This window comes from Lathyrus oleraceus, chromosome 1 (assembly GCF_024323335.1).
Source record: "Lathyrus oleraceus cultivar Zhongwan6 chromosome 1, CAAS_Psat_ZW6_1.0, whole genome shotgun sequence".
NCBI classification, from domain to species: domain Eukaryota; kingdom Viridiplantae; phylum Streptophyta; class Magnoliopsida; order Fabales; family Fabaceae; genus Lathyrus; species Lathyrus oleraceus.
The window spans coordinates 442282068-442288348 of NC_066579.1; positions in this window are offsets into that span (position 1 = coordinate 442282068).

Sequence of the window (6281 nt, forward strand, 5' to 3'; positions counted from 1 at the left end):
TTCTCTTCCAAATTCCAGAAAAACTTCCTTGCATTTCGGGTTCTTCACTTGTCTTGTGCAGACTCGAAATAAGGCTGACATTATCCTGAGTGTTCTTGCATTTTCCAACTCTAAGACATAATAAAAGAGTGCTTGAAATACTTTTAAGGAAAGTGATTCTCAATCACGATTCAGTCCTGGATCCATTTAATTTTACCGAATTTTCTAACAATCTTAAAAGTATTTCAATAATGGCAACCGGGACTTATATTTCAAGCATCAAAGAATAAACAGTCATGTCATGGACACATTCTGAATACAAGAAGATTTTACATCATGAATACGAGTACGTTTTTATTATTTCTTATAGAAATTAGAACATTGTGAAAATCATAATATCAATATCCTAAATATAAAAGAAAAAGAATTTATCGGTTAATATCATACCAAAGTTCATGATTTTATGATTTTCGATAATGCATAAATAATATGAAAATATTCTGAATTAATTGATATTAATATATGATTATATGAACCTTTTATAAATATACCATGCTTTAAAAAGATTTAGTAATAGTAGGGTATATGTTGTAAATCATTTATGCCATACTGTTTGAAACATATCCCGCCATGCATCTGCGTATTTGATGATATTCTTTTATAATATTAATGACTATATTTTAGTTTAATTATCAGACAGAATTTTATGTATCATATGTTTGGATATGAATTTTAATTGATATGGTGTATGGTGTTATGAATGTTCACGTATTGTATTCCGTTAACTATCTATGTGCATATGTGTTATATATATTACACTATACATAATATTAAATTAAGAAAGTTATGTTAAGTAATGTATGTACCAAGATCCAATAATAAATGTTCTGGAGTGTATATGTTAAGCTTTGGATATTGAATAATAATTGGTGATACATGTACGTAATATATGAATGTGATTTATTAAAATGCAGAACTCTATTTTTTTTGAATAGCATGATTATAATTACACATATAATATAATGATTATCCGAAAATGGATCATGACTTATAAAGACTTCTGAATTTAGAGTCTAATTTCACTATTGAATCATGAGATGTGGAATTTTGAAAACCTTATCACAGAGGATAAGAATTTTGAGATTTCCACAAAAGAAGAATCTCGTGAGGAAGGTTCTCCACGGATTGGAAAAACACAAACTGAAAGTTCGTCACTAATAAAGAATCTTGTGAGGAAGATTCTTCATGGATTTGTTGAAAATAACTCGAACTTAGAATAATCAAGAGAGACCGAAAGACTAAGGATCGAGCACCGAACAAAATTGATAGTCAATTTATTTCTTTGATCTAATTTAAGGAAATAGTAAGAATTTTGTTCGTAAGATTCCTATTACTCTTGTTTAGAAGGAAGTATCATAGTGTGATGGTACACTGAACACCTACAAGTCTAGATTAATGACCAATGGTGTTTTTAACAAAAGAAGGTATTTATCATTTGATACATATGCACTAGTGTAGCAAGGGCAACAAAATTAGTGCATCGTTTGCATTAGCTTCTTTGCATAACCGTATAGTTCCTAAAATGAATGTCAAAATAACATTCATAAATAGAAATCTCGATGAGGGGATTTACATGGAGCTGCTAGAAGGTTATGTCGAAATGAACAAAAGGTGGGCAAGTTTGAGAAATCCTTGTATCGAATTCAAACAAGCACCGAAACAATGACATCAAAAGTTTGACAATGTCATAGTAAGATTCACCAATTAATTAGGGGAGACACACAACTTAAGAGGAGACAATATTTTGTCATCATCAAAAGGGGGGAGATTGTGAGGAATAAATCTTATATCTAGTTTAATTTTGATGAAGACAAAGATTATCAAAGAAGAAAAGGTTCAAAAGGTTCATGCACATCAATGATGAAGTTGACTAAGAAAGTTGAACATAGAATTCAAGTGAAGATTTGAGACAAGTGAACATAACTAAGGTACTCGTTGAAATTTATACTAATTTAAATTGCTCATAATTTCATTTCTCACTTCATCTAAAAACCTTCTTACATCATCATGCATGATTATCTAAAAATATTATTCATCTAATTCTTGTTACAAGTGTTTGTACACAAAGTTGTGTGAGAATATTGTGATATTCACTCGTATTCATATTGATTATATGATTGATCATTAGTAACAAGATGAATGGAATTTTAGAAACAAAGAGGTTTCAAACTTTCATATTCAAGATGAATGGTCTTGGACTAGTTGACACATTTTTGGGGATTAAAGTAAAGTGAAATAGTAGGGGTTATGAACTTAGTCAAACCCACTATATTGAGAAAATGCTTGATAAGTTTAAACATCTAAACTTTAAGGAAGTAACCACTCCATTTGATCATGCCAACAAACTTCAAAAGAATAATGGAAGATCAGTGGCTCAATTGGAATATGCAAGTGCAATAGGGTGTCTAATGTACCTAATGCAATGTACCAGACCCGACATATCATTTGCAGTCAGTAAAATGAGTCGATTTACTAGTAATCCAAGTAATGAACATTGGAAGGCAATTACAAGGATTTTTGGCTATCTACTGAAAACCAAGGACCTTGGTCTTCACTATGGAAGGTTCCCTGCCATATTAGAAGGATACACTGATGCGAGTTGGATATCTAATATTGGAGACCATAAATCTACAACTGGATGGATATTTACACTTGCTGGTGGAGCAATTTCTTGGAAGAGCAAGAAACAAACATGCATTACACTTTCGACCATGGAATCAGAGTTTGTGGCTCTCGCTTCCGCCGGTCAAGAAGCGGAATGGTTGAGGGATCTTCTGTTGGAAGTTCCATTGGCTAAAGACAATGTCTCAAAAGTGATGATACATTGCGATAGCCAAGCCACATTAGCAAGAGCATTCAGCGAAGTGTATAATGGAAAGTCTAGACATATAGGACTTAGACATTCGTTCGTAAGAAAATTGATTAAGGATGGAATCATTTCACTCACCTACATACGAACATGCTATAACTTAGCAGATCCGTTTACTAAGCCACTGGCCAGAGACTTAGTACGAACAACCTCGAGAGGAATGGGGTTGAAACTCCTTAAATAAAGGTTCTGACAGCGGCAGCAACCCAATCTTATGTTAACAAAACATTAACTTCAAGATTCAATGGGTAACAACAAGTCGTTGAATTGGATGTAAGTCAAGAATTTGGGAAATAAGGTTGACTGTGTTGAATTGAGGGTTGAGGTTTCCAAAACCTCTTAATGAAGTTCATTAACGAAGAAGAGTATCTATTGGAAAGGATGCTATATGAACCTCACCTATGTGAATTTTGAGATGGTGCCGTCTCAAAGTGAGAGTTGGAGTTTCTCTCATGAAAAATTCATGAAAAGGATAGCATATGGCCATAAATAAGTGCTAAGCGAGATATGTAAAGGAAGAACCTTTAAAGAGTGTGTGTAAGGTAACGCCGGTCTGATCCCATGGATTAATGGTTTAAAAGCTTTGCTACCAAACATTCCGATTAAACTCTGCGTTATCCTCACTAAGGTTAAGTTTAAAATCGAAAGATACCTAACTGTATTAACACTTTTTATATTTCACTATCTGGAATGATTTTTGTCATTATTAGAACTAGTGGGGGATTGTTGGAAATTGTTTTGCAATATTAGTTCCAAAATGACAAAAGAGTTAAATAGCATTTAATGATTTGAATTCAATTTTTTAGTTATTGTTTTGTTTGAATTTTGAATTCAATTTTCATATCTTTTCATGAAATAGTGTCATATATGAAACATTGTGTTTTATGGTGAAATGGTGTTGTTTCATCAAAGGTTGCAAACTTTTGAAACAACATCCATATCTCCTATAAATATATGATTCTATTCAGAAAAATAACACAAGAACTAAAAAACGAATTTCTCTTCCAAATTCCAGAAAAACTTCCTTGCATTTCGGGTTCTTCACTTGTCTTGTGCAGACTCGAAATAAGGCTGACATTATCCTGAGTGTTCTTGCATTTTCCAACTCTAAGACATAATAAAAGAGTGCTTGAAATACTTTTAAGGAAAGTGATTCTCAATCACGATTCAGTCCTGGATCCATTTAATTTTACCGAATTTTCTAACAAAATGTTGTTCAAGATGTTAGTAAGAATGTGTATAATGTGGTAAGTGAAGATGGAAATACAAGTATCAATGATGAGCCAACCAAGGTGATGACATAAATGTCATTTAGAATGTCAATAACAGCGAGGAAGAAAATCGAGAAACTGGGTAAAGCATTTCTAAAGAAATGTGTGATGATGAAAGTATTGGAAACAACGAGGAATATGATTCATAAGGTAGCCAAGAGGCAAGTGAAGGTGTTCATGATGATCTCAACAAAGATGTCAATGACATTGCATGTGCTATTGAGCAAAATGATATGGTTGTAAGTAAGGAAGTTACTAAAGATGTTAATGATAACATAAAAGCTTCAACTCAAAGTTATTGAACTTCACATTTGCTTTGTCATTAATCAATGGTGAATAGTACTCGATCTTAACTATCATTCGATTGTTTGGGTAGTGTAAAAAATTATCTCGTTTATCTTTCAGAATATCAAGAGAAGTGTCCTTTGTGAGCCTAAAACCAACAGGAGGACTTACGCCACTGAAGTACACAAATGTGAGATACAAAAATTGAGACATTGTGAAGTGTTTTTGTTAACAACATATGATGCATATTTATACAAGTTTTAAATCATTATGGACCAAACAAAACTGTCGGTGCAATCACAATCCTATAAAGTGTCAGAACAATCACAATCATTCAAAAAGAACATCTGCAAATTTTCCAAGGGTGTGGAGAAATATTCGGTGTATTGGGTTGTTTTTAAAAATAAAATAATATAATTTTTTTTATTTAGACAAAATATTTTAAAAATTCGATAAAAACACATATTAGATTTTTGTATGAACTACCGAATTTTTTTATGATTGAGAGAAAATTTTATTAAATAGAATTAATAAAAAAAATAAGAAAAATATTTGTAATATTATAAAAATACGTGAGAATGTTAAGTATAATTGCGAGGGTGCCAAATAAAATTCTCTACAATTAACGACCGTAAAGAATGCCAACAAAAGGCTTCTACAATCCGCTAAAAAGTTTAGCAAGAATTCTACTTATTTTTTTAAAAAAAATTTACGTACTCTAGAGTTTTGTTGAGTACTCTTGGATAAAATCAACTTAAAATAAATTATTATAAAATAATAATGTATTATTCATATTGGATAATTAGAAAATATTAGACTAAAAATTATCGAGGGGGAGAAAAAAAAACATTAAGGGTTGTTTAAGTAAAAACAATTATAAAGAAATCTCTATTATTTAGTAGAAATCCATGTAATTATATATTTAGAAAATAAATTAAAAGTGTAATTAACTACATTTATTTATAAAATATGTGTAATATTTAAAAAACGTTTTACGACTTATAACTTATTTACCTTTAAAGTGTTTTTAATCTGTGTCATAAAAATACAAGTTAAGAAATACAAATGTTTGGGGAGTTCAGAAAGTGTTAGAAGTGTTAATGAGATATGTTCCGGATTCAGGATTTAAGAGATCGTGATATCACATTTTCCCTCAAAATATTAGGGCATTACTTCTCCCACTCTTAATAGTGGAGACACCAAAACAAATTCTAAGTGAGACACACCCTAATTTTTCCCAAAATTTGTCCGAAAGTGTATTTTCGAACAAACCGATATAATGACTTTATTAATTTAACAACTTAGTGACAAATGCATAATTGCAATTTTGAATTTGTCAAATGGGAATTTGAAAAAATTAATCATGTTGCATGTATTTTTCAACTCAGTGAATATTTCGAAAGTGTATTTCCGGAATTGTCCAGCAGAAAATTTATTAAAACATCACCTTGCATGTTTGCTCCACTCATGATCATACCACCATTTATTCTTTAAACCGAACCAAAACTTCCTTCCACACTCAATCGACTTTTCTTCTTCAAAAGAATATTTCTCTATTTTTTTCACATCAAAAGGAGAAAAAGAAGCTTGAATTTAAGATAATGTACATGTATTTTCTTCCTCATTCCTTCCATTAATCTGTTTTACTGTCTAAAAAAACTAATGTTGTGTCTAAAAATACATTTTTCGGATTTTTGTTAAATGTCATACGTAACTCTATTTCTGAATTAGGTCCATAAATAACAAGATTTGCATGTCTCATATGATTCATAATCAAAAGAGTCCAAGAGTCCATCTTTATAGAGATGGAAATGCAT